Source organism: Mesocricetus auratus, unplaced genomic scaffold (assembly GCF_017639785.1).
Source record: "Mesocricetus auratus isolate SY011 unplaced genomic scaffold, BCM_Maur_2.0 Super-Scaffold_100023, whole genome shotgun sequence".
Taxonomy (NCBI): Eukaryota; Metazoa; Chordata; class Mammalia; order Rodentia; family Cricetidae; genus Mesocricetus; species Mesocricetus auratus.
Window position 1 is genome coordinate 1,634,495 of NW_024429204.1, and position 27,205 is coordinate 1,661,699.

Sequence of the window (27,205 nt, forward strand, 5' to 3'; positions counted from 1 at the left end):
GGCTTCAAAGGAACGCCCCCCAAACACAGTTCTTTAAAAACTGTTGTTTTCCGTTTCAGAAATAATCTACGCATTTAAAAGCATAATAGTACAATGTTTCCCTCCCTCCCCATAAAGGCTAACAGCCCACTTAACAGTATACCCTCTAGCAGCGTTTCAAGATAGGGTATGCATTTTTTTAAGTCCCCTGCCACAGAAGAAGGATCGAGTGTACTCCTCAGATGAAAAGGAAGTGAACTTCATGTGGAATGAGAAATACAGCAAGTGGTTGGGGGAACCTGAGGACTCGGGAGAAGAGGATATCAGGGAAGGAAGGCAGGGGGGAGAGAGCAGCTTGGACCCGCCCGCCCGTTACCAAGTTTGGGAGGAAGAAACCAGACAATGGACTCCGCCTGTAAGTATCAGTACACTGGAGAGACACTTTAGGGAGAAAAGAGGAGTCAAAGCAATGGGGACTGAAATGACTTGGAGGTCAAAAGAAAACAAAAGGCAGAGACAGGCTAACGCAGTACTGCGTTAAATTTGGGAGCTTTCAGTTCCTACGAACTGTCTGTTGGAAAACGGTACAGGTGGGTTGCGTCCACCAGGAGACAGGATGTGGGCAGTTTTGCAGCGAGGGTTCTAGAGTGAGTAACAGAGTTGACTTCCATGTATTCTCTAAAAGCTTAGCAGGCCCCTGCTCTGAACCGGCAATAGAAAAAGCACTTGGAAGGGGGGAAATACTCTGAATAATTAGACATAATTATGTTGTCAGCTCATGTATCATATGCTTTGCCTCTTAGGGATGTTTTGCAGATTAACCAGTTAATGTTTGTAAAATAAGCTTCAAGTGCCATGTGTCATTGGCACGAATTTGATTATCGGCGTGATGAATGTAATTAAGTCATACGAACTTTTCACTGCAGGGTGATATCTGCTCTGGAGGGTTCTGGGAATGGGCATCGAGGTTCTTGAACTGGCGTTTCATTGAGAAAAACTTTTGTGGGTAGGTGTTCTGCATTGTCTCTGACATTCGCCTAAGAACACAGGAGTCAGCTAAAGTGTCAGGTTTGAATTATGGCTTCCATGGATGACTAAAGGTTGCATTTTTTCACCTAACATCCAGCTGACAGTAGAGTGAACTCATGACCGACTGGAGAGTGAACCAAGTCTTTCTTCTGAACACGAATTCACCCTTGTCCACCAAATAAGTTATTCATTTTCTTCAGTTACAAGATTCACTTCTAAAACTCAGAATGGCTTCATATATCCTCAAGAAATACTTGTTAGCAAGCTTTTCTTAAATAGACAATTGATTGTTGATCTAGAGGTTCAAACTTTTGGGGACATTTGAGAGAGGAATTGGATTAGCTCTAGGAAAGTGGTTTCCAAACATTTGAGTCACAGGACTTCTCCATACTCTCAAAAATGATTGAAGAACTGAGAGTGTCTGCATGCCTGTCGGTTGTGTAGGCTGACGCTTTTTGCATTACAACTGAAGTTAAGGAAAAAAATGTGAATTTAATTTCCTCATTAAAAGTCATAAGATTTTTGCATAGCAAAATGAATAAGATACTTTTAATGAAAATATCAGGGAGAAGTGTGACATTGTTTTACATTTTTATAAGTTTCTTTAATGTCGCATTAATGGAAAGCAGCTGTGGTCCCAGGCTGGGTTCTGCATCCAATCTCATATGAGACATTGTTTCGGTTGAAGTAGTTGAAGAAAATTTGGCCTCACACAGATCTGTAACTGGAACAGAGGGGAGTATTTTAACAGCATTTTAAAGATGATTTTGGTTATTCATTTTAGATTTAACACAAAAACCTCCAAAAGTAGCAATTTCTTGAAGTTTCCGAACTTTTTGTCATCCTGTACACTTAAAGCCATTGGTCTATCTTGTACTGATGCCTAGCATGGAGCATTTGGAAACTATTGATTCCTTAAGTTATGCATAACTTCCAAGGGCTGACACATTTCAGGATCAAGTAATCACTTTCATTAATATCATCACTGATTTCATCATAAAATTTTTTAGGTATTGGTGTGCTGTCAAGTTTCCCAGATTCTCATTTTCATTTGAGAAGCTGGGATTTTATTATTGGCAATAAATACTTTGGATTGTTTTCCATGAAGTGATAGTTTCATTTTGTTCACTTTAGGGAGAGTTGCTGCCAAATGCCCATGTCTGGTTAACCATTGTTTGTTTTCACGTGAAAAAAGGGGGCTCCATCAGAAGCAAGTGGTTATGCTCACAGCATGCTTTTCCTGGAGTCAAAATTGTTAATTAGTGTAGATCAAGGCCATCATGAGAATTTCTCATTTTCTCACCCAGATGAACAGTTAATAAAATCAATACATGTTTATTGCTTAATCATTGTCATTACTGACTGAATTGACACACAGTAAAATTAGTGGGTGCAATAATGGTGAACACACAGTGACTGCCAGTGACATGTACTTTGACTATAGTATGTACACAGTGACTTCCAGTGACATACACATTGACCATAATGAGCACACAGTTGGTGCTAGTGACATACACTGACCACAATGAGGTAAATAGTGGCTGTCAGTGACATATACATGGACCCTAGCAAGTGTAGACACACTGAAACCCCCTCATTTCAACTGGTGCTCTAGTTTTTTCACATTACCCAAGAGTTTTGTTCATTTTTTCCCCATTTTCTCCACCAATGCGAATGGCAGAACGGTCCAAAGGCATGTGATTTCCCAGTCTGAGCAAGGGAAGAGTGTTGAGCTTGTAGGGTCCTTTAAGAGGGTCTTGGGATGCTTAGGGTCCAGGAATAACACTTGGAGAATAGTTAGCCTCAGTAACATCCCAAATGTGGAACAGAAGATAGTCATTGGCTGTTGTTATGACATTCCTTTAGCCATGCACAGGGCAGCAGGATACAGGGCCATGGAACGTTCTTATTTTTCTTTTTGAACATAATGAGGAAATATTGTATTGCCTTAGATAGGTTTTTCTCTTGCTTCAACACGCAGTAACTAAAATGGGCACTGTGCTTGAATGCGCATGTGCGCACAGACGCAACGGGCACTGTACTTGAATGCGCATGTGCATGCAGCTGCGTTGCCCCCAGTTGAATTTTCAGACATGGTACCTTTCTCATCTGCGTTGCATGCTACTAGGTGCAACACTCACCTTGCGTGAAAACTCTTTTTCTGTTACATTAAAAAAAAAATGTTGGTTGTGACCCGCTGGGTTGACTTCCCATCTCACCAATAGCTTGGAAACCACAGTTGGAAAAAATAAAATAAAATAAAAACCTCTGCTCAAAATCAAGGTACTTTCATCTGTCATTTTCTTTCTGATTTACTTTCTGACCTGAAAGTAAAGATACTCACAATCTTTTAATGGCTTGCTTTTCCATGTCGACGCAGATGCCAATAATTTTAATTTAGCTTAATTTTGTTTTTCTTGATGCCAATAATTTTTAGCTTAATTTTATTTTCATGTTTGTACAAATAAAGTTTGCCTGAAGATCTGAGGGTGGAGCTAACCACTAGCTAACCATAGAGGTCTGGAGGTCTGTATAGACAGACAGGAAGTGGTGTGGCTGAGTGGAGAGAGAAATATTGGCAGGAGGAGACAGGAACTCGGTCTCTTTTCAATCTGAGGATTTCGTAGAGGTAAGACCTCTAGCAGACTGGCTGCTCTCCTTCTCTGATCTTTCAGTTTTCGCTCCCTAATGTCTGACTCTGGGTTTTTACTATTAAGACCAACTAGAACTTGTGTTATAGATGTGTGTGTTCTTGTACACGTTTGTGTGTGTGCAGTGTGTGGACGTGAGTTGGAGGGCAGAGTTTGACATCATGTATCTTCCTTGATGGCTCTCTGTGTTTGTTTGCAGACAGGGTCTCTCACAGAACCTGTAGGTTGCTGATGGCGTTAGATGCTCCAGGGATCCTCCTGCCTCTGTTTTCCCAGAACCGGGAGTATAAACTGACACACACCACCAAGCTCAACTTTTACACGGGTGCTGGGAAATCACACTGGGGTCCTCATACTTGAGCAGTAAGCGCCACCCAAGCTGTCCTTAGTCTACCAGTCACTTCGAAGCATTGCAGAATAATAAAGTTGCTGTTGATTTTTCTTAAACCAGGATGCAATATGTGTGTTCTTATGTGAAATATCCCTTTGGCTTTACTTCCTCTGGGAAAGTAAAACTGTTTACCTAGCATTCATAAAATCTGATGTCTTTTCTGATAAATACGAACAGTTAAATCTCATCAGGAGGCTATTTTGAGACTGATAATAATCATTGTTCCCATTTTTTAAAAAAAGCTTTAACTGGATCTAGACTTCTAATCAGCACTGCTTCAACTTCCTGCTCTGCCAATCTGAGAACCATTACCCTGACAGTAAACATTAAAATAAAATGGCCACCACTTGGAATTTTAGCGCTTAAGGAATTTTATTGCTGAGGACAAGACAGATAGTGAGAAAGCAGAATAAATTAGAGCTAAATATTTTCTTTCCTCTTTTCAATATCTGGCCTCTATCTGCTTCCCTTCCTTAGCTTTTCAGGCTCCAGCCTCTCTCTCTCCTCTCTCTCTCTCTCTCTCTCTCTCTCTCTCTCTCTCTCTCTCTCTCTCTCTCTCTCTCTCTCTCTCTCTCTCTCTCTCTCTCTCTCTCTCTCTCTCTCTCTCTCTCTCTCTCTCTCTCTCTCTCTCTCTCTCTCTCTCTCTCTCTCTCTCTCTCTCTCTCTCTCTCTCTCTCTCTCTCTCTCACCACCTTGCTATGCCTCTATTTCCTTGAGCACCGGTACCATCTGCTTACAGCTCAGTCTTTGTCTAGCATCCTTTGCTTTATTATCTTTTGATTCCCTGGCTCTGGATGTGAGGGGGGGGGAGGATACCTAGGAAGGATTGGTGGAGGAGGTGGCTTGGGGAAAGACTCAGTTATCCATAGCAGTTGCTCAGACCAGGTCTGAATTAGGGTGATGCATTGGAAATGGAGAAATGGGGACGAATCCGAGAGTCTTGGCTAGTCACTGGGACGGGTCTATGTGAGGGGGAAACAAAGATGGTGTTGAGAATCCGGCTGCCGCGGGCTTGGGTAAGGAGGGAAGAGGCAGAGAAGCAGGAAAAGCGATGATTGACAGGTGCGGATGGGTGGAACCTGGATTAGAGCCTTGGATGAGGCTCTGTATTGAAATTGTCGTTGAGCTCACAGGTATAAATGGAATCATGGGTGGGGTAAACATAAAATGATAAGATGAGTTACTGTGGGGAACTTGGAAGCTGGAAAAAAAAACTTCAAGAAGAAGAGGAGTTGACAAAAATAGAGAAGTCCCTGTTGTGCCCAAGTTGCAAAGATCCCCTGAGACCACCAGGAAGACAGACCCACCAACTGTAAAAGCAAGGTTTTAATTGTATCGATTGTTCATCCGACCGTGACAGGGACCCCGTCTGGCTAGCTGATGCAGCAGCCTCCAGAGGGAGTGAAGTTCCCTGTCTACTGCTAGGTTTTATAGACAAAAGTTACAGGAATAGATCAGTAGGTACGGGTTGGTTTCTGATTGGTTGACATTTGGGAACAATTAGGGAGAATTTCTCAAAGTCATATTTTGGCATGAAATATCTGTGTACCAATTATTCTCATTGGTCAGTGCTGAGAGGGAACATTCTGTGGTTTCTATGGCTTTGTCTTGTTACTTGCAGGTGGCCTGTTGGCTTTCAGAACTGTGTCCTGGAGACTACAGGGGAGGTTTTGGTCCCCCCCTGGAGTTACTTTTGTGGCCAAACAGTTCCCAGGAATCAAGTATCTAGGAACCTTGGAGAGGGGTGGTCTGGAGTTTCTTTACTTTCAATTTTGACCCTAGGCTCCGGGAGGCCACAGGATCTGGAGTTTCCTTGTGTCAGAGGTCTATGTGTCTTTTCTGTAGCCTGTCATGGCTGGTAAAGCAGGTGGCTAAGTGGGGGTCTGGTCCCTTTATTTCTAAATTATTAGGAGTGACGCCCTTGAGTTTAGTTTACCCCTTTCAGTCCCTGGGGCTGCAGAACCTGGGAGGAAATCAACATGGAGTCAAAGGACTCTTAACAGCTGGCAAAATACTGTAACAGCCGCCCAGGAGACACCTGAGACAAGACTTTGTGGCTGTCAGACAAACTTCATTTCTTCCTAACTCCTTATTACTAGTTGTGTAAATATGGACAAGCTGCAAAGCAGATCTGAACCGAGGAGGCTAATTGCACCCCTCTGTTAGAAATGTGTGGTCAGAAAAAGTACGATTAGATTGAGGAGATTTAAGAACAGCATTTAGCTGGTAGAGGGTGAGGTGGGTATCAGGGGATGACCAGGATGTAGGCGGCTATGACCACAGAGGGAGGCGGTATACCGCAATGGTGATTCCTCATTGGAAGACGGCATTTCCCTGAGATAGAACCTTGGCGATTCCCTTTTCCTTCTTTCAGAACTGAGGGGAATCCGGTTTATTTTCTGCGTTATTATTCTGTGCTCGATGGAAATGAAACAAAAGGAGGGGGAAAAAAGGGATGTGTTTATGTGAAAAACCTTCCTTTGAGATAAACCCGCTTTCACACTTTGTTGGTTTTCCTTTTTAGACATGGGCTCTGAATGGTCTCTCGAGCTTAGTAACACCTTCCTTAGAAAGTTAAGCAGCTACCGCCAGAGCCTTCACTTCATGAGTAACAGAGACAAATAAGCCATTCACTGTTCAACTTAGGAAGCCAAAGTGACACCCTGGAGGAGGACCACGGAGCAGAGACGACATGAGGTGAACGCACGGGCTCTTTGATCACATCTCGAGAGAAGCCTAGCCTAGAAGTTGTTCTGGGGATAAAGAGACATTCAGAGGCAATATTCTAAGGGGATGCAATTGTTTAAGTCGCCATACTTCAAAGGTCAAACAGTTTGGTAGAACACTAATTGAAGGTGTAGAGAGGTTCACTAGACCCAAGATAAGTTATAAATGGGCGGAGAGAGAAAGAGAGACCACACCTCCTGCTTTCCTCTTTCTGGCCCCACCCGAGGCCACGCCCAACGGGGTGTGGCCATGCGCACAAATACACTGACGAGAACAGAGGCTGCTACAACTAATATTGGATCACGACGCTGTTCCTTCAGTGTGCGCGGAGAATCTCCCATCAAGCAAACAGAAAAAAGCATTTCATCCTGTCTTTGGGAAAAAATAGTTACAAGTTTGACTTCTCAAAGTCAGACCTAGAGTAGGATGGGCTATGTAGGATCAAAAGCTTTGGTGGTGCGGCCGAGAAGTGTTTGTCAGGCAATCGTCTGTGGCTTTGCTGTGATGTCCGGTGAAGTCACTAGCATTTCACGTTAGCGGGGCCATGTGAGGACTGGCAGCCTGTTCGAGTAAAAACCAAGGAGTGCTAAATGTGTCGTCATTAGAGGAAGTGCTCTGGGTTGTAAGAGGATTTAGACACATAGCAAGGGCCATTATGTTATTAAGTACTCATTTATAAGTTGGTTTATTCTTGCCAAATGAAAAATATTTTAAAAAATCATTTCTTAATTACACAGGCACTGAAGTCTTGCATCATTAACCACACATTTAAAACAGCTTTGTATCACTTACAAAAACAATTTAAAATATCAGATTATCGAATTTCCTGTGTCCCAGCGCCCAGCTGCCTTGCAGCCAAGATTAACCTGTTTATTGTCTCAATTAAACACATCAGAAAGTGTTATTTTTCCATTTTTCAAAAGAAAATGTTAATTCCAGGAAAATGAGGTAATCCATCCAGCTACAGTCACCAATTCACCGCTGAGAGTCAAAAATTAAATTCTGATTTTTGGAACCTAACGGTTTCTTTTCCTTTCCTTTCTCAAAATATAAATACAAAGAAACGGGAAAAAATTAAAACCTAGCGCTATTTGTACAGTATGCCAGGCAGGCAACATGCTGTTAAGAGAAAGAAGACAGATGTTAAATCATTAGCTTTGAACTGGATAGCAGCAAATTCATCCACCAGCCAAGAAAGGCTGCATTTCACTCCCCTGTCCATCACCAGCAGCGGGCAGAAGCACCAAGGAATAAAGCTTGGCTCCTTGGACGCCAAGTTCTCTGCTCTGGCAGAGTCTCCCGCCTCTGCCATCTGGGGTGGGAAGGCGGGAGTGGACCAGAGCTGATGTTCCCACGTAGCAGCACACCCACTCTTGGGGAAACGGTGGCGTGAGCCAGCAAGATGGAATTCAAATTTGGAACCGGACCTCACCTGATATATTTTAATTGATTGTCATGTGATTGCACATCTGCTTATAATTTGACTGTCTTTTCTCGGCATGAGAAGTGCTTTTGTGCAGGGCGGGACCCAGCCCTCCTCTCGATTTCTATATGGGGGGAAAAAGTATTTTCTATCTTTTCATCGCTCTGCTGAGTAGCTTTCAACAAGATTTTGGAAAACGTCTGGACCCAGATCTACAAAATATCAGCCAGTGCTATGCTGAGACAATGTGGGTATTTTATGGGCTGTAGAGCTCTCGTGGTTAAGTAATTTTTGGGTGATAATAGTTTTAATGATAAGGGCAGTAAACTACTCTAGAGATTGGAGAGCTAACAAACTCTTCAAGTTAGTTGGGACTATTTAAACTCAATTTACATCTTAGAGACTGAATCCAAAATATTCGGCCCCAGCTATAGCTATGATTTATTTCAACATGAACATTTAGATGATTTTCAGAAACTGATGTTAGCTACAATCACAGAGAAAAATTATTGGGCCCCCAATCTTCTAGAGAAAGAAAGTATTTTCTTCTATTTATTATGGGCTAATCTCCATCGATCCAACTTTGATCCTCCTATATAAATATGTCTTTTAACTAATTTCTTATAAAAAATTTTAGGGCATTGGGACTGCATTTTATTGGGGGAAGAGAAGAGAGATTTTCAAGTTTCATTTGCATAAGAAATATCTGGGGAACCCCAACTTTTACCCCCAGCCCATGGAAACAGGAGCTAAGGTTTAGGAATCCACAAGTAACTTAGGCAGTCCTGGAGTACATCAGTGTTTGAGAACAACGAAACTGGTCCAGCCCACTTCTTAAGCACTGTCTATTTTGTAAAACATTTTATTGGGGGGTTTAGTCATGCCTGTCGTTTTTATTCTATATACGGGGGCACACTATAACGTCCGGGTCAGGCAGCTGAGGAGAAGACTGTATGGCCAGGGACTTGAAAATATTTACTACCTCACATTACAGAAACATTTCCCTGACTACTGAATTACACACATCATCAGAGGAGAGAATCCTTTCCCAGACCCATTAAATTCATTCATTCACCCACTCACTCACTTAGACACCGAAGAACTAAAAGTCACAAGTTCTTAGGGGGTGGGATGTTGCAGTACATGCCTATAACCTCTGTACTTAGGAGACTGAGGCAGAACAAACGTGGTTCAAGGCCAGCCTGATCCAGCTAGAGACGGACACCTTGTCACAGAAACAAACAAACAAAATACTCAGAAACTAATTTTAAAGGACTTCAGGTATTAACTTAAGTTTATTTAAATCTTGCAGTTGTTTCCAGCAACTAAACTAGAAAATAGAGTTTTTGTTTCTTGGTTTTTTGTTTTTGGTGTGGTTGTTGTTTGTTTGTTTGTTTGTGTTCCAAGCTGAGGACAGAACCCAGGGCTTTCCCTTGCACTTGTCAGGCATGGCCTTTATCAGTGAGACAAATACCCAACCCTACAAAAAAAAAATACGTTTGACTGTGAGACAAAAGTCGTGGAGATTTACTGGTGTTTCAGCTTGGTGCAGGAGAATGACTCATCACCAGACTCCGCTGCACAGTAGGTGTCATAGAAATTTAGTAGCTCGGTGAGTCGGTGAAACTCAAATGTAAGAGAAGCAAACATGTTTAGAAACGTACTCGTCTGGAAAGAGGAATAGAACCGGGAATTTAGGGGGTCAGAAGTGTTTTGAGTTCGGCAAGGCGGGGCACGGAGGAGGAAGGGGTCTGGTGATCTCTAAGTCCGTCTAGCCAAACATAGCACATCATAAAACACGGGTCCTTTCTGGTGATGCGGCACAAGAATGTGCTGTACCCGGTACGAAGGCGTCTTGAAATGTGAATGAATTGGAGGGAGTTCCCAACAATAGATATGCTCAAGGATGTGGAAAGACTGAGCTGTAGGGGCCTCTGATTTACATAGGACATCAGGGCGCACAGCCCCTTCCCAGGCTGGGATGGATTTGCCTCCTGGAGCCCACGGGAGATGCTGAATTGACATCACAGGGAATTGTCAGCAGAGGGAAGAGACTGACGGCCAGGCCATGGCAGGGGGCTGCGGGAGAGAATTAAATTCCTTCCACCTTGTCCATCATGTCATCCATCCCCCTCCTTCAAAGATCTCCGATGACGGCTTATTACTTAAGGAAGTAAAGTCGAACCCAGGGTGGGGTCTCTGGTGTGCTCTAATCTGTCCCTCATGCTGGCGTCCCTTAGCATGCCAGCGGGAGTCATCTCATCTGACCAGTTGGGGGAGCTGTTAGGATTTCCAGTTTACAGTTGCATATCCTGATTGGATGGGTTTGCTAAAAGCGTGATCAGCTGACTCGGGGCTGACCTTTACGCCTCTTGAAGCACCCAAAGTGTTGATGAGCGTTTTCTGTCAAGTGAGCTTTATTCTGCAAACACATCTTCTGCTTGTCCGGTCTCAGTGGCAGCTTTCAAGTTCTAGTTTGGTCTCTGTTAGCAAACCAGTCCTGACTTCCCATTCTCGGTGCTTCTTTTCCAGGAAGTAGATGTTGTCGTTGACATCACTCTTTTCTCTTAGAATTCAGCCTGGCTTTGTGACGTCACTCGCCTGGTGGGTATTTGTCATGACTGAACAGTGAGCTCCTTTACCGCACACACCACACACACACACACACACACACACACACACACACACACACACACGATGGGACATGCCCTTCTGTATATATGTTTCTCTTATTGGTTGATGAATAAAACACTGTTTGGCCAATAGAGGCGGGAAGAGGAGACGAGAAATCTGGGAAAGGTAGGCAGAGAGGAAGCAAGAGAGTCGCCATGTAAACCAGAAAGGAGTTTCTGGTTACCAGTCCGGGGATTCTCTGGTAAGCCAAGACCACGTGGAAATACTTGGATTAATAGAAATGGGTTAATAGTTAAGACAGAGCTAGCCATTGGTCAACAGTTTAATAATTAATATAGCGTCTTTGTGCTTATTTGGGACTCAAGGGCGGTGGGACAAGAAACTAGCAATGCTTACATATTCTGCAGCTCCAGCAGAACGCCTCTCTTGGACAGGGTGCCTATGCACCCTGCCTTTTCCTTTCCTCTTCTGTGATGTCTTGATTGTACACAAAGGAGGAAGAGACTCAGTAACTGTTTGGGGGATACACAAAAAATTCCATCCCCATGCTATCTTTGTCTATGATGAAGAGAAATGAGATGAAACGTCTTTTGGATAGCATGCCTACTTCAGTTGACTCATAGTATTCTGAGGACAATCAACAATCCATGCTCCCTTTTAATCTGATGCTCAGATTCCCAGGATGACCAGCAAAACTGGGCATGCCACAAACCAGCCGGTGAGAAATGAAGGCTGGAATCGGTGCCGATTGATGAGCCGACCTTTCGTACATTTCACTGCCATGCTGGCAACTCACAGGCGGTTGGTCCATCAGGGAGGAATAAAACACTGTTTGTTTTATTCCCCCGATGTTTCCCTGACCCTGTTCCATCTTCTTGAGGCCACCGCTACACCATACCTTCCTGACCTGTGCCCCGTAGGTGCGTCACAATGGGGGGAAAGCTTGCAGGGGTGCCTCTCCTCATCCTTTGATTACTACGGGGTTGGGAACGGAGCACAACTCCAGCCAGGTGAAGTCGGAGAAGTGGGAAAGCCAAGTCATGGGCGTATCATCTCACAGCCTGCAGTTAGCCACGCTCCAGCCAGCACTCCTGTTCCGGTGTCACCGAGCCATGCATCTTCTCCCCAGAGAACCAGCGACTAGACTCAGCGCTGACTTTGCCTCCCAGACTGAGCACACCTGTAGCCACCGTTCTCTGAGTTCAGGGCCTAGCCAGCTTAGGCAGAGTTGTGTGATCCACATTTCCATTATTATTTTCTTTTCTTCCGGGTGGATATATTGAACCACACTGAAACTAAATGCTGGGTTGCGCCTATTTACTTTGCCGACTTCCTTCCCAATTTGCTAAGGTCTTACATCACAGAAAGGGATTACATTAATCTGAATGCTACCTGGGAAGTTGGGAACGTGTGTGGCTTTCGTTAACGTCCGCAAGGGTTCCCTCGATTATATCCTGCGCGCACGCACACATTTCTTCACTTAAGAGTAAAACAGAACTGTGTAAAGTGAGCAGCGTGTTTACAGTAGATCCCTACGGCTTGCTATCAAATTAATGGCAAATCAGCATTATAGTAAACAGGGGTCAAAGATCAAACCCACCCAATTTCACATAAAATCCAAAACACAAGATGCAAAATGCAAAATAAAAGGGTCGTGTCACGAGACCATCAACTACTCTTAAAGAAATAATCAAAACCAGGAAAAGATGAGAGGAAACAAAATTTAAACACAGTTTTAGTTCGGAATTTGATGCAAAAGCCAGACCTTGCAGGGAGATCTTTTTAAAACCATGACAACTGGCTACATGTCACTCATCTTAAATGGAAACACACATCAAAAGGTGGCAAGAAACAAGGGTTAGCAGCTCCCAGATTCTATTCACAGGGCTGACTCTGGCTTCAGACAAGTAGAAATCTGTCTTTGTTTTTCGCATTGAAATGCCAGGTGGAAACTATTGTTTTACTTCTCTAGATGGATGACAACTATGGAGAGAGTCGTGCTAATAAGAAGAAAGTGGTGACTCTCTCAGATTTGATTAGGTGTATTTTTTTTTCAAAAATGCAAGTGATTTAGTACCATGAAATTGCACATACCACACCCCATTGTTACTGCAGGCAGCTCTCCATAGTTGGCTTCTAAGCAGGAAACTTGGAAAATCATATTTATTTTTTTGTTAACTTTTTTTTCTCTTTTGGACAGTCTTCCTACATAGCCCTGACTGTTCTGGAGCTCACTATGTAGACCAGGCTGGCCTTGAATTCACAGAGATTCACCTGCCTCTGTCTCCTGAGCGCTGGTACTAAAGTCATATGCTGCCATGCCTGTCTAAGGTGGTATCTTTTTAAAACAAGACGAAACATAAAAGAAAAATGTTATTTAAATGGTGTTATTAAAATTGGACCCATAGATTTGTTAAAAGCCACACTTATCATTATCAATTTGGGATTAATTAATCTTAATTTAAAATGTAACTATTTACCAAGTACTTAAATGAATAGATTAGGTCATATGACAAGTATTACAGCAGGAAAATCAAAACCTTTATAATAAAAAAAGAGTCTAGAGAAGCTCTGAGAGGGTTATGAATATTTAAAAGTCAATAATTTTAATCACAATGTTACCTATTAATTTGTATTTGCTTAATCAATGCCACCAGATGTCAGTATATTCTATCAATTACAACCGAGCTCTGAGAACCTCTTTCCAGCTAATGAACGTGATATAGTGCCTAATAACCAAGCTCTCCTGAGGGTTATAAATCCTATTCTTCTGTGGAGTGTATTACCACGGAGGTTTCTCGGGTGACATGGCCATTCATTTCTCAATAAATCGCAGCTCCCATGTTCCTTCTCTTTTCGTTTTCAAGACTTGCTTTTGTTATTTTAATTGTGTGGGTGTGTGGGTGTGTGTCTGTCTCCCTGTCTGTCTGTCTGAACACATTATAGGTGCCCGTGGAGGTCAGAGGCATCAGCTCACCTAGGAGCCGGAGTTACCGATAGTTGTGAGCCACCCAACATGGGTGCTGGGCACGGAGCTTGGGTCCTCTACAAGAGCATCATACATGTTCGACTGCCGAGGCGCCATCTCCCCAGGCCCCTCCCTCAGTTTTCGTTGTGTTGACACAGGATTTCTCATAGCAGACCTCAAACCCAAGGAGCAGCCAAAAGTGGCTCTGGAGTTTCCGGCTTCCGCTTCCGGATCCTGGGATTGCAGCACGCGATCCGATGTCCCATTAGCACCGAAGTCTGTGAAAGCAGGAAGAGCGAGTTCTGCAACAGATGTGGAACCCTTCCTTCCGCATGCTGAGTGACAGACATAAGGTTGGGTCCAGCTTCAATGCTTTGTTCGGATTTCTCACTTCCCGACCAGGGCAGAGCCGACAGACTTTGAATTTCCCATTAGGGAATGACTTACTCGCACTTGACGTGTGGGCTAAGCTATCAACTGCCAGAGAGACACTAGGTTATCCTGGATATAAAGAAGGACGCTATTGTTGACCTTGAAACAGTTAAGTGGAGAAAGGAAACGTCATGTGATGTGCTGTACGCTTAGGGTGCCTCTCTTCCACAACAGAAAGAATTTAAACTTATTAGCAGAGTCTCCAAGCCTTCCAGGGCACCCATTTCAGCTCATTAAAATAATACACAAGTAAAAACATAAAAAATAAAAGTTAGAATCTCAGTAACTTGTGAGGTTTTGAGATTTTTAGATTCTCTCAAGCACTAACTTGCCCGTTCTTTAAAAAGATAGGACAGGGAGCTTATTAAAAGTATCCTGCCTTCAGCTGTGATGCCTGTATGAGTTCTGATAGCCAAAAATGCTCTGGATCCTCAAAGTCTAACTTCAAACCTAACACCCTGTTAGTTTTCAGGAAAGATGAATGCTGCACAAGACTGGGCTGAAACTTCGCATTGTAAAGACACTGTGTGGAGTCTGTCCTGGGCATGGTCCCCGGGGATAGCATTATACAGTAGCTCCAGGCTTCCTATTGCATAACGAAGAATGCACATTTAATCTTAGGAATAAAAGGGCCCGCTTTTATCCTAAAAGTTGCTATTATTGTATGCTTTTAAATATTATTCTTTAGAGATTAAAAAAATCGTGACGGTCTTGCTTCTTCATGATGAGAGAGGAAAGTTCTGCAAACTTTCTTGGACTCTGCTTCTATACCTGCAACTGTGTTTATGAACAGGTAGCTTTGAGCTTTTAAAAAGCTCGGCTGATTTTAAATGTTTATGAAATATTCTATAAATTTCCTCTTCTTACATACACACACACACACACACACACACACAATTTCTTTGCTCATAAATCCCTTGATAACGTATTTTCTGACACAGACGGTCGAAGTCACTGTATCTGAATATTTGCACTCATGTAACACTGCAGATCCTTAGAAATCATATTTTCCCCTAGTAACAGAAAGCAGATGCTGCAAATATCACTTGGACACAAATCCTTCTTGTCTTTGCCCCCCCCCCCACTGCTACCTCCCCCCCCACAAATGCACTTAGCAGAAGACAGAGTCCCACCCTCTTCTCAGGCCTCTGGGCATTTGCATTGCACACTACAATACTAACAGTTCTGTTATGAACTAATTTATTTTACTCACTGAAACTGGTTTCTAGGCAATAGCTAATCTTCCCCACAGGCTCGTAGACAAGTAGATGGCAGGTATAATTAATCTTTTAAAGCTGGGGAAAGAAACCAGGGGGAAGTAGAAGAGATTTCACACATGTCACCTCATTTTGTACTCCATTAAACCTTATGAGGTAAGGGTACTCTCTCCATTGGACCGATGAGGAAACTCACCCAGACAGATTAATTAATATGCTCAAGGTTGCTTTCTTTGTAAGTAACAGAGCCAGGATTTCAACTCAAATCTGACTCCAAAAAAGAAACCATAGATGACTCCAAAACCCAAGTCCAGTCCAAGATGCTTTTGTTTAAGTGACTTCTCCAAAATTACATGATGAAGGATAAGAGACCTGGACACAGAACACGGTACCATTAACTGGATTATGTCTGAACAGACCCCCCACAGTGAAGCCTAACACTCAATTTCTACCCACTAACCAACAGCCTCATACATTCTTTTCCTTCTATCTTTTATTGCTAGCTCTAATTTACTTGACATGCTCAATATCTTAACTGAATCACAGGCTTGCATTTCCTTGAGATGTAAGTAAAAGGCAAGGGAAACATGAGTGTTTTTACACAAACACCACACACACACACACACACACACACACACACACACGACTCCACTGCCAAGTCATCGATCGGTATTAAGAACACTGAGACTGCGTGACAAATGGAGGGTCAGACACCTGTTGCAGTTTAATATGATACCTCATTTATTCAGTGTCTATCTCAACAGATGTAGGCAATCCTGAGTCTTAATACGTGGGAGCAAACCTTCCGCATCACCAGGCCACTCTGGCTACTTGATGGCGGCAGAGTCAGTTTCTGCTCTTGTGTCTACATGATGAGCCCCAGTATTTTTGGAAAAGTAAAACAGGTATATTCCTGGGCCCAGTTTGGAGTTATCTCTCAAAGTATCAGAATATTGGCAAGCAAGCCTGTTAAGGACACCAGTCTTTGCTTGAGTAGACATAGCCCAATGGCCACCATTTTGTTCCTGAATGCATTTTTTTGGGGGGAGGGGGGTTCAAAATCATGAGTAACCAGAGAGAGTAGAAAGGAACTCGGAGCTGCGTACACACTGCTTTCTGCTCTGTCACCCACTGGGGAAGTTCATGGAGCTGAAGACTCCATCTTGATGGTGAACTCACCGGCCGGCCCGTCGGCCCTGTGCGGAGTATCCATCACTTCACCCCATTATAAACCCTAAAAAAATTGGCTTGCAGAACGCCAACTGTTCTGACTCAGGGGAAGAGCAGCTTATGTCCTTGTGCTTACATATTCTGTGCCAAGACAGGGAGAGGAGAGCTTCTCAAGGCTCATCCCTTTATGAGGCCTCTGGTTAGGAATGACCCGGACCCTGGCTCGAAGGCCTTTCCTCGCTCAGGAGGGTCTGGGCTTTCCCTGCGGGGTGTCTATTCCCCAGGCCAGATGCGGATCTTCTGTCAGAAGGCCTCCGGAGCTGAGCCAGGGAGTTGAAGTACTGCACGTTTTATGCTTAGTTGGGTTTTTCGGGTGAACACACATCCACGCTCAGGTAAAAGTAGAAAATAGAGCAACTGATGTTTCTTTGACCCAAAAAAGGGGACTCTGAAATGTCTATGTAACAAAGCACCTTGGCTGGTCAGAAATAAACAACCTTTTCAAATCTTTCTACAGACAACGCAATCTGTCTCTACAGGATGGAACTCATGCCTGGTGCTGTTAACTGGGCCAAGAACCCCTGTTGGGGTAGGTCATACACCCTGGGAGACCTTAATACCAGTCTTCAGTTAAATAGACATGGTATTAAGCTGCACTTTCAATACCTGTCCTTCTATCTATAGATCAATGTGATCCCCAAGCCTCAGTAGAAAAGCCTCTTTGTGGAGTAGGTGGCCATCGATACAGAGACTCACAGCTGGTCCACGCGCAGAGAGAGAGCAAGACTGTGACATGCTGAACCCTATCTAGGCCCTCCCCTCCCCCCTAATGCTCCCTCCTCTCCCCCAAAGGCTCAGAGGTCAGCATGGAGGGCGGGGCCGAGAGACTGTGGAGAGCCGCGGGTAGTGGAGGACTATTGTGAAATGGTTTCCAGTCACAACATGGATGGTGCTCATATTATAGTATGCGTGAAACCTGTACACAGTCAAGCCGGAATCCCAGCGTGGAGGCAGGGGGGAATCCCACCCTGGCTGAAGAGCTATAAACAACTGGAGGCAGCTAGAGGAAGAGAATCCATTTACTTCACAAACGTATATCGCCCATGTTCCAGCGGACGGCCCTGCTCCCGTGCACGCAGTTTAGAAAAGAGCACACGGTGCCTGTAGCTGGCAGCGCACACCCTTAATCCCAGCACTCGGGAGGCAGAGGCAGGCGGATCCCTGTGAGTTTGAGGTCAGCCTGGTCTATAAGAGTTCCAGGGCAGGCTCCAAAGCCACACAGGGAAACCCTGTCTTGAAAAACCAGACCAAAACCAACCAAAAGAAAAAAAGCAATTCGGAGGAGAAAGTGGTGGTGCTGGGGGGGGGGGGCAAAACGCAAAATATTCATGTGTGAAATTAAACAATAATTTTAAAGTAGTTACTATACTCATACTCAGGAGTTTGGAACCTATGAGATAGGTCTCACCATATACTCATTTTTCTGAATCTGCTCGTATTTCAAAGCAAGTTGGCTGGCTTCCTTACCTTCCATTATCCTGATGCAATGAAGAGAGATTCTCCTCTCTCTCACCAGAAGTTTTTTTTTTCACCAAGGTTTCTATTCACCATAAAGGGGTTGGTGTAATCCCCTTCTCTGGCTCTTGGTTGATATAGCCCAAGGTTATGATCTCAATATCGATAACCAAATAATAGAACGAACAGCAAAAGTTATCTATTGATTAAAATGCATGGACCCATCATTGTACTGAGAACCTTATATATGTTATTTAGCCTAATCTTCACAACAAAAAGTAAGATTAACACCAAGCACAGTACTTCCCCTGACTCTGGGGTGCTCAGAGCAGGCCACAGTCAAACACGACTCAGGGTGAATCTATGATAGATATTAAGGCTTGTATTAGCAGACCGAATAAAGAAAATGGCACGACCCCTCAGTCTTGGGGACAGAGCACATCCCTGTGAATATGAATAGAATAAACAGGAAGTAGACGTTCCTCCTGGCAGCTTGAGTTGTAGAAAAATCATTTGCTCTCCTCAGTGCTTGGCTCTCAAGCCATTAATTAGCCTTGTACTAGACTCTATATACCAAGGCATAAAATTTGCAGATGGTAGATTATGAGGCTGTGTAACCTCCACAATGAGGTGAGCTAACTGATTCTGCTTTCTTCAGAGTTGAAGCAAAGAGGAACTGCGATGGGGGGATGTCCTTCTGTATGCATGTTTCTCTTACTGGTTGATGAATAAAACACCATTTGTCCAATAGACAGGGAGGGAGATAGGCGGGGCTCCGAGACCAGGAGAAGGCTGGGAGAGGCAGAGGGAGGCCATCTGAGAGATGCCATGGAGAGACGTGGAAGACAGGACTTGCCAGGTGTTTTCTGGTAAGATATTATGTAGAGATATATAGATTATTAGTTATGGGTTAATAATTAAGAGAGAGCTAGCCAGTAAGAAGCTCTAGCCATCGGCCAACAGTTTTATAATTAATATAGCCATCTGTGAGTTTATTTGGGGCTAAAGCGACTGCGGAATCAGGCTGGAAAAGAAACTCCAGCTAAAAGAAATGATATGAAGCAGTTATCCACTCACTTGTCTATCCCTCACATCCTTTGGCGTTACTTCTGCATTCCCTAACAGGTGGGGCTGTCATCTCATCCACTGTCGCCGTCTCAAAGCCTGTCACGCAATAGGAATTCGGTAAGTGCCCAGCAGATGAATGAAATGGGTGGACATCTGGATACCTGCCTCGTGAAATGTCTATTTTGCTACAGATGGTGACCACACCTTAGCTCTTCTCCAAAGCTGCCCGTCTCCTGTCATCCCTCTGGAATTAGTAGAGAGTCCTTCTCTATGCTCTCCCAGAAATGTGCTAAAATGTAGAGACTATATTTAGCAGGCCTGAAAGCCCGTTCTGCAAAGTTGAAATACGCTGTCTTGCCTGTCCATTCCCATAGGTCAAGACACTTATTTGGATTAAATTACTGTGAACGAAAGAAAATAAAGGGTATAAAGAAGACATGGAGATGGTGTAGCGCATGGCGGAACCACGCAGTACCCACAAGGCAGTGCAGGTTCTGCTGTCTCCTCTCTCCGCCTGGACAGTGAAACGACCTGCCTCATGTCTCCCTCTGCCTCCCCAGCCTCGCACATGCTCACCAGAGAGCAAGTGGCCATTTGTATCAGTTCTTTTTCTCACTGTAGCAAAACAACCCGAGAAAAGTAAGGCTGGGGGGCAGGGGGGAGGAAAGGTTCATTGGGCTTCACAGTTTGAGGCGGAGGCAACGCACAAGGTACTTGAAGTAATTGGCTGGTCACGTTGCATCCACAATTATGAAGCAGAGAGAAATTAATGGTGCTCTCAGTCCACTTTTTGCTTCAATCTAGGCCCCTGCTCCATGGGATGGTGCCACCCACACTTAGAGTGAGTCTTCTATTTCTAGAGTGAGTTTTCCGTTTCCAATTAAATGTGTCTGGAAATTCCCTCAAGAGGCGTGGTCCTCGATGGTTCCTACCCTAGTCAGGCTGGTACCTTCCTTGCCTACCATGTCAGCACTGACTGATGAATTAAAAACTGCATTCAGGCACCTGACAAGCTCTCAGAAGGTTTAACGCCACTCAACACACCAGTGTGGGACTCAGCCTCCCCCAACGAACAGCCAAGTCCTCTTCCACACGGAATCCGTTTGTCCCTGCTGGTCCCCCTCCTGGCCACTCCAACACCAGCACAGATGCAATCTCTCCTTTTACTCATCAGGCACACCATTTTGGCTTCTTGCGTAATGTCCAGTCTTCTGCAGGACCTCATGGTTTTGCTCATGCTGGGACTTCTTTTTGTTGTTGTTTTTTTTTGTTGTTGTTTTGGTTTGGTTTGGTTTGGTTTGGTTTCTCTGTATTGTTTTGGAGGCTGTCGGTCCAGCCTGGCCTCAAACTCACAGAGATCCGCCTGCCTCTGCCTCCCGAGTGCTGGGATTAAAGGCGGGCGCCACCACCGCCCAGCCATGCTGGGACTTCTTATATTGTCTTTAATTAACCTGAGCTTTCTTTGCAGCTGGGTTTCTCCAAATAGTCCCCTTCCCCTCATTCCCTACAACCACTAGTTCGGTCCCGTAGGTCTTCTGTGGGTGACCCCTTAAGCTTTGTCCTTTCCCCCTCGGTTGGTTCACTTCCGTGTAAGCATTTCCAGAAGGGTCTTTTGAGTTTCAGACACGGGGGATAAATAAAAATAGCAAGCAGTGGCCCGCTTCCAGAGAGCTGTCCTGGACTTGTCCTGGAGAGGGCGAGTGGGTGATGATGGAGATTGTTTAGGACACTCTCCCCACCTAAGTAGACCCTGCAATTAGGATTTGCATGCGGAGAGAGTGAACCAGGGAGAGAAAAGCCAGTCTTGGTGTGGGAAGAAGTGGATGAGTGCTATGGGCCACTTGGGGCTCAGTCTTGGTGTGACTCCTCCGGGGTATGGTGTAGAGCACCCTTTGGGATGTCAGCAGGCTCCTGCCTGCTGTGGGTTAAGGGTTACTTCTAAAGCTTTGGTCTCTTAGCCCTTTCACTGCCTCCTGTGGTCAGAGAAAGCCCTAGGGCTGCAGACAGTTGTAAAACAAAGCCCTAGGCGTGTGCAGGCGGCTGCTCCCTCACTTCTCAGAGGACGAGAGAGAGCAAATAATAGCACCTGTTAACACTGACAGAGAAGTTCGGTGTGTAGGAGGCGGGGTGTTGGTTGAACAGCCCAATGCTGTGTCAGCAAGGCCTTGAAAGTGAAGAGGGGTTCTCCCAGGTAAGCAAGTAGGGGAAGGGGTTTCAGACCCAGAAGACATTGTAATCAAAGGTGACAGGAGGGGAGACTAGAGAGGGCTGGTAGCATTTGCATTCTGCTTTCCAGAATACAAATAACACATATACGCAACAAAGTGAGACAGCGCTTGTCTTGATTTTGTCATCGTTGCCCAATGGGCATCGTAGCCGGTGCTCACAACAGCTAACATCATTTCCCCAGATCTACAATACTCCCCTCCAATACACACACACACACACGTATGCACACACACACACACACACACACACACACACACACACACATGCCCTTCTGCATCAATATAAACAGGCGCTTGGCTGCAGACTATAGGGGAGCCTGGGTGGACAGGAAAGGAGGTCAAACTGTGGATATTATACAACTACAGTTATTCCCTAGCTTTACAGAACACAGTTAAACCTTCTGCAGAGTGAGTCAAGCTTCAGACACTCTTCTCTCCTTCAGTCTGCATATCCATTTGCCTTGGAAGGAGGATTTTTCTTTTTCTGAACTTCTCAATTTCCACTCTGTTCTTTGGCAGGGTTATGTTGAATAAAGATTTTAAGGGAAACGGGACTTTTTTTCCTCATCTCTTATGTGCAAATATAATTTAGGGGCCCTGGGGAAACAGAGACTGTGTTATATAGAAGAAGAAACAACCTTCACCCAGGGGGGGAAAAAAAAAGAGCAACAGAGATTGGGAAAGACTCACTTCAAACATACACTGCTGGGCATAAATAAAGCAGATAGCCCAGGACTGCAGACCGTGAGCAGAGCCTCCACCCAGGGGGCAAAAAAAAAAAAAAAAAAAGAACAACAGAGATTGGGAAAGACTCACTTCAAACATATACTGCTGGGCACAGATAGCCCAGGACTGCAGACCGTGAGCAGAGCCTCCGGACTCCAGGTGTGTCTGAGAGTCTGCTGTGCACAGTTTGCAGGGAGCAGGTTTTGCTGAACACCCGAGCGCCCCTGTCTTTAGCAGTATGCTTTGAAGATGCCCTTTCTCTCCTGTAGTGTGTTTTATTTCACCAAGAGTAAAGGGCACAGGGGGGAAAAACCCAACGATAAAAATAACGGGTATTTTGGAAACTGTTCTTGTTTATATCATTTCATTTTTTTTAAATAGAGGAAGCTGGGAACAGGGACAGATGAGGAGGGCAAAGAGTGTTTCAAAACTAATTATAGCACTAAACTCCTCTAAGAGCACTGTCCCTGCTGCTCTTGTCACAGGATCAGCTTTGTCCTACGGCATGAGTCAGAGGCACCCAGGGTCAAGCTGGGGCTAACGGGAACCACCATGGCATTTGGGGGAGGGTGCAGCTAGAGTCCATCCTAACCTGGAACATGGGATAGAGCTTCTCAGCATAGCACTGATGACAATGGGGCTGGGTGGGTTCCTGTCACCTATGGTTTTGCTGTTGTTGTTGGTTTTTTTTTTGTTTTGTTTTGTTTTGTTTTTGAGACAGGGTTTTTCTGTAGCTTTGGAGTCTATCCTGGAACTCCCTCAGTAGACCAAGCTGGCCTTGAACTCACAGAGATCCTCCTGCTTCTGCCTTCTGAGTGCTGGGGTTAAAGCGTGTGCCACCACAACCACAGGCTGTTTTTAGTCTATGGGTATAACTGTTGTCTGCTGTAGAAAGTTGAGTATTTCGATAGCCTTTGTCCTCGTGAATATGGTAGGTAAACGCTGCCCTTCCCGCCAAGTTGTCAAAGCTCAGGGCGTCTCCTCATACTGCCAAGTGTCCCTTAAAGGGCAGAGTCATCCTATTTGTGAACCACTGACACAGAGCCACACACAGTCACTGCTGTAGACGGAAATTTGTCTTATTTCTTGTTGTTTTTGAGACCGGGTCTCACTACGCACTGTGCTACCTAGGCTGGTCTCCAATTTGCCATCCTCCTGCCTCACCCTCCTGGGATTACAGGTGCATTATCACATCCAGTTAGAAAACTTTTAGAAACCTCTCAAATATGTTATTATAATTCCCCCCCCCACTCCCAAAAGAGAGAAGAGAAGAAATGGAAAATGTCACCTTTCCGCTCTTTTGTCTACAGTTCCCTTTTGGACTTCCAAGATCTTCCTATTGCCCCCAAACAGGCTTCCTCTGTAACATTCTAGCACTGTTAGAATTTCCTCAGTCCCCTCAGACAGACTGGAATTAGCTAAACAAAGCCCAGGACCCCTGTGACTGGGGAACCTGAGGCAGGCTGATAATGGAACATTTTCAGACGGTAAAAAGGAAAAGAAATAATGTTTTCAAGTGCTTCCTATTAAGCGTGGTCTGTTGTGAATGATGCTATTTTTAATCTCCAGAAGAATATGAAGGTTATAACGCCCTTGAAGGACAGGGGTTCACAATGGATGATGCATAATAGATGCTCAATAAATTTGTTAACAGTCAACTGTTTGAAATGCCATCAGCTGGCAGAAGCCCGGAAAGGCCCAGAAACAAGCAAGAAGAACCTCTAGAGAGGTTCTTGTTAATAATTTAAGCAAATTATTCATGAGGGAATAGCCATCCTCAAATCCACATGGTCTCCTTGGTTCAGATCTGTCCGGCAAACACTGATTGCTTAGTGCAGGGAGACAGGGACATAAGTGGGGAAAAGAAGAGGAAGAAAAAAACCCAAAGCAAAAGTCTCTACTCTCTTGAAGTCACATGAAGAAGCATCATGGGGTAATTTGAATGTACTGTGGCCCTCCCGGAGGAAGCAAGACTTAGCCAGTTCTACAGGAACCCAGCGGGAAGGTCACCAAGTCAGTCTTTGCTAGATGTAGCATCGGGGGCTTTTTAAGGGGTCGTTCCTGAGCTGCACTGAGGGACAGCAAGCAGGGAGCATGTGGAGGGAAATGGGAATAAAGGGGCAGGATAGCGGCTGCGGCGGCGGAAAGAGTCCACAAGCAGCGAATGCCGGAGTGGGCCCAGGTGCTGGGGGACCCTGCCAGTGACCTGGAAACGATGTCAGATGGAGCTGTAGAGCAGAGGCTCAGAGTGGCACAGGGTTGGAAGTCCGGGGGGCGGGCACTGACGGTGTCTCGTTCAGCAGCGAGTAGCTGATGCCATCTGACTGTGCAGCGTGAAGCATGGGTTCCAAGAACAGCAGTCAGCATCATAACATTCACAAGACACCAGGTCGGGGCTTACTCTACGCGGTGGAGTCTAAAAGGGGCCCCCGCAGAGTCGTCCCAGAGTGGCTGAGCCACAAGTGACCATCCTTCCGGCAAACAGAAGCTACACGCCGCTGGCTGCGTGGTCTTTGGAAAAAGGCGTGTTTGATCTGTCGAGACGGACAGATCATTTCTTCTTGATTCCGGGTCTGCACCAGATTAGCATTATCTATCAGAGAGATATAGATAGGAATACAGGCATAGACAGTCCTCGTAGATGGCAACAAGGCTGTGTCTGAGAAAACGCACGCCACGCATGCCGTCCACCCCCCAGAGGCCTGGCAAGTGGGCACAGGACCTTTGGGGCAGGTGTTCTCAACAACCTGAGCACACAAAACGTGGCGCTGAAAGAGAGGGCATGGGCATAGGTTCTCTGCGGGACTTTCACCCTGGTCCCTTGGACTCTTTGCCCTTGGGAAAGGGGAGGGGAGTTCTAAAGTATGAGGTCCTTTGCAGTAATGGCAGGGATAGAGATAGAGAAGCTATGAATTAAGACCTTAGTGTGGTTGTGTGTGTGAAAGAGAAAGTGTGTGCGTGTGTTGAGAGAGAGAGAGAGAGAGAGAGAGAGAGAGAGGTATGTGTGGGGGGTTGTTTATGTGTGGTGTGGTGTGTGTATGTATGTGCAGTGTGATGTGGGGTGTGTATGCGTGTGTGGGGGGAAGATAGAGGTGTGGTGTGGTATGGTGTGTATGTGTGTGTATATGCTTGTGTGTATGTGTGTGAGTGGTGTATATTTCTATACGTATTTTGGAGAGAAGGGTGGCAATGAGGACAGGTGAATACACAGGAGTTAAATATAAATAAATAAATAATAAATAAATAAATAAATAAATAAATGACCCCCCCTTAGTCCAAGCCTCCTTGCCTGGAATCCACAGAAACATGGGGTTTACTGTTCTCACGGGTCTCGTTTTTTTTTTTTTTTTCTGGTTTCCCCCAGTTAGCTCCAGTTCCTGCCGAGTTCAAACAGGCGAGCAGAGTCCTGGGGGGGGTGGCCCACTGAAGAGTGGTATCTGGAGGGGGCGGGGGCAGTCCCCAAATAGAAAACGCATTAGTTAGGGGTCAGTTAGCACCGGGGCAAATAACCCCACATGCCTTCTCCGGGGCACGGCTCCATTACAGCAGGGAACAAACACTGAGTGCGCTTTTTAGAAGTTTCCATTTTTGGGGAAAAGCGTTTGCTTCCAGTTGTCTGAGGGCGCTTTATTTAGAGCTTGTTCTGGGCGACGACGGTGACAGACGACCGACGGACCGACCAACCATCAGTCACTGCTGCAGTCCCCATTTAATTGGCACCGTCAGACCTTCTGCCGCCTCTCCTCCTCGGCTGGCTCCAGGCCCCCGACCAAGTCTTACGCTTCCTAACCCTCTCCTTCTGGAGAATTCCATGAGCCCTAGTCCCAGAGCTGCAGCGACGGCCCATTGCTTGGCTAGACAAGAAAGACGGACTCGGTTCCAGTAGTCTAAGATTGGGCCCCAATTCATAGCCTCCTCGTTAAATGCTCGCAGTCTCAAGTGGAGCTTTTGATGCTTTTTTGTTTGGTTTTTTTTTTAAATGCGTCTACGGCAGCTGGTGGATTGGGGGTTGCGGAGAGCAAGCTCCCACTCAGCTGACGAGCAGCGAGCAGCTTCTGCGGGTAGCGGTAGGGAGGATGGAAGATAATGCCTACCCCCTCCCCAGATCGCAGCGGGAGAGGAGGCTTCCACGCTGGGGTACTCATTACTTATCAGGAACTAGATGGTGAGGGAGCATGAAGAGAGGTGGGTCTAACAGAGCCTTCGTGCGGTCTTCGTGTGACCTTGGCACCTGCGGTCCCACTCAGCTGGGGGAGGGGTAGGGAACAGGAGTAAGGATGCCAGTCCCCATCACCGACCCGAAGCTAACGCTATGTTTAGCCTCTTTGTCCCAAGGCATGGTAGACCAGACCGGCAACCAATCCATTGTTGGCAGGGCATCTAAAGTTTTATTTTTTTAATAATCTCACTATATGGTATCTAGTGGCTTTAAAGTGTCCAGCCGGGCGTTGGTGGCAGGCACCTCTAATCCCAGCACTCAGGAGGCAGAGGCAGGTGGATCTCTGTGAGTTCGAGGCCGGCCTGGTCTACGACGCTACACGGAGAAACCCTGTCTCTAAAAACAAACAAAACCAAAACAAACAAAAAGTATCCTGTCATTAAATGCCTACAAGTAGAAATTATTAGCCATGCCCCCCTCCTCCCCTTAGGGAGTACACCAACCCCAGGAGAGTTGTGTGACTGGCCTAAAATCATTAGTGGTTTCTAATCCATTTTTGAGGAGTCTAGGTAGGGCCCATTCCCTAACCACTGTCAAGTACCGTCACCTCCCAGGCACGCTGGGTACTTAACACGTTACACTTTGGGGTTCTGCTGCTTTCAGTTTCTCTTCTTTTTCTAACATTAAGCTCTCCCCCCTACACCCCCCCCCGTGGCCACTCCTTGTTTGGGGGCCCGGTGCAGGCTAGTGCTCGCAATACCGTGCTCTTGTCTAATCCCCTGCACTGGGAACCGGCACCCAGGAGCTCAGTTTATCAGGACAGGACGTTTGCCTGGATTTGCCAGGACTGCCCATGCATCCCAGCTTTCTACTTGGGTCACCGTCCTC

General features: G+C 45.3%; 1 long non-coding RNA gene across 2 annotated transcripts in view; it reads right to left on the reverse strand.

Moving 5' to 3' along the window:
* Positions 1-1,527: 1,527 nt before the first annotated feature.
* The window catches only part of LOC110341368, a 64,378-nt gene continuing 38,700 nt past the window's right edge, over positions 1,528-27,205 (reverse strand). For both annotated transcript variants that reach the window (XR_002383277.2, XR_005870547.1), the window contains one exon: positions 1,528-1,732. This is a non-coding gene — a long non-coding RNA (uncharacterized LOC110341368). The remainder of the gene's footprint in view (positions 1,733-27,205) is intronic.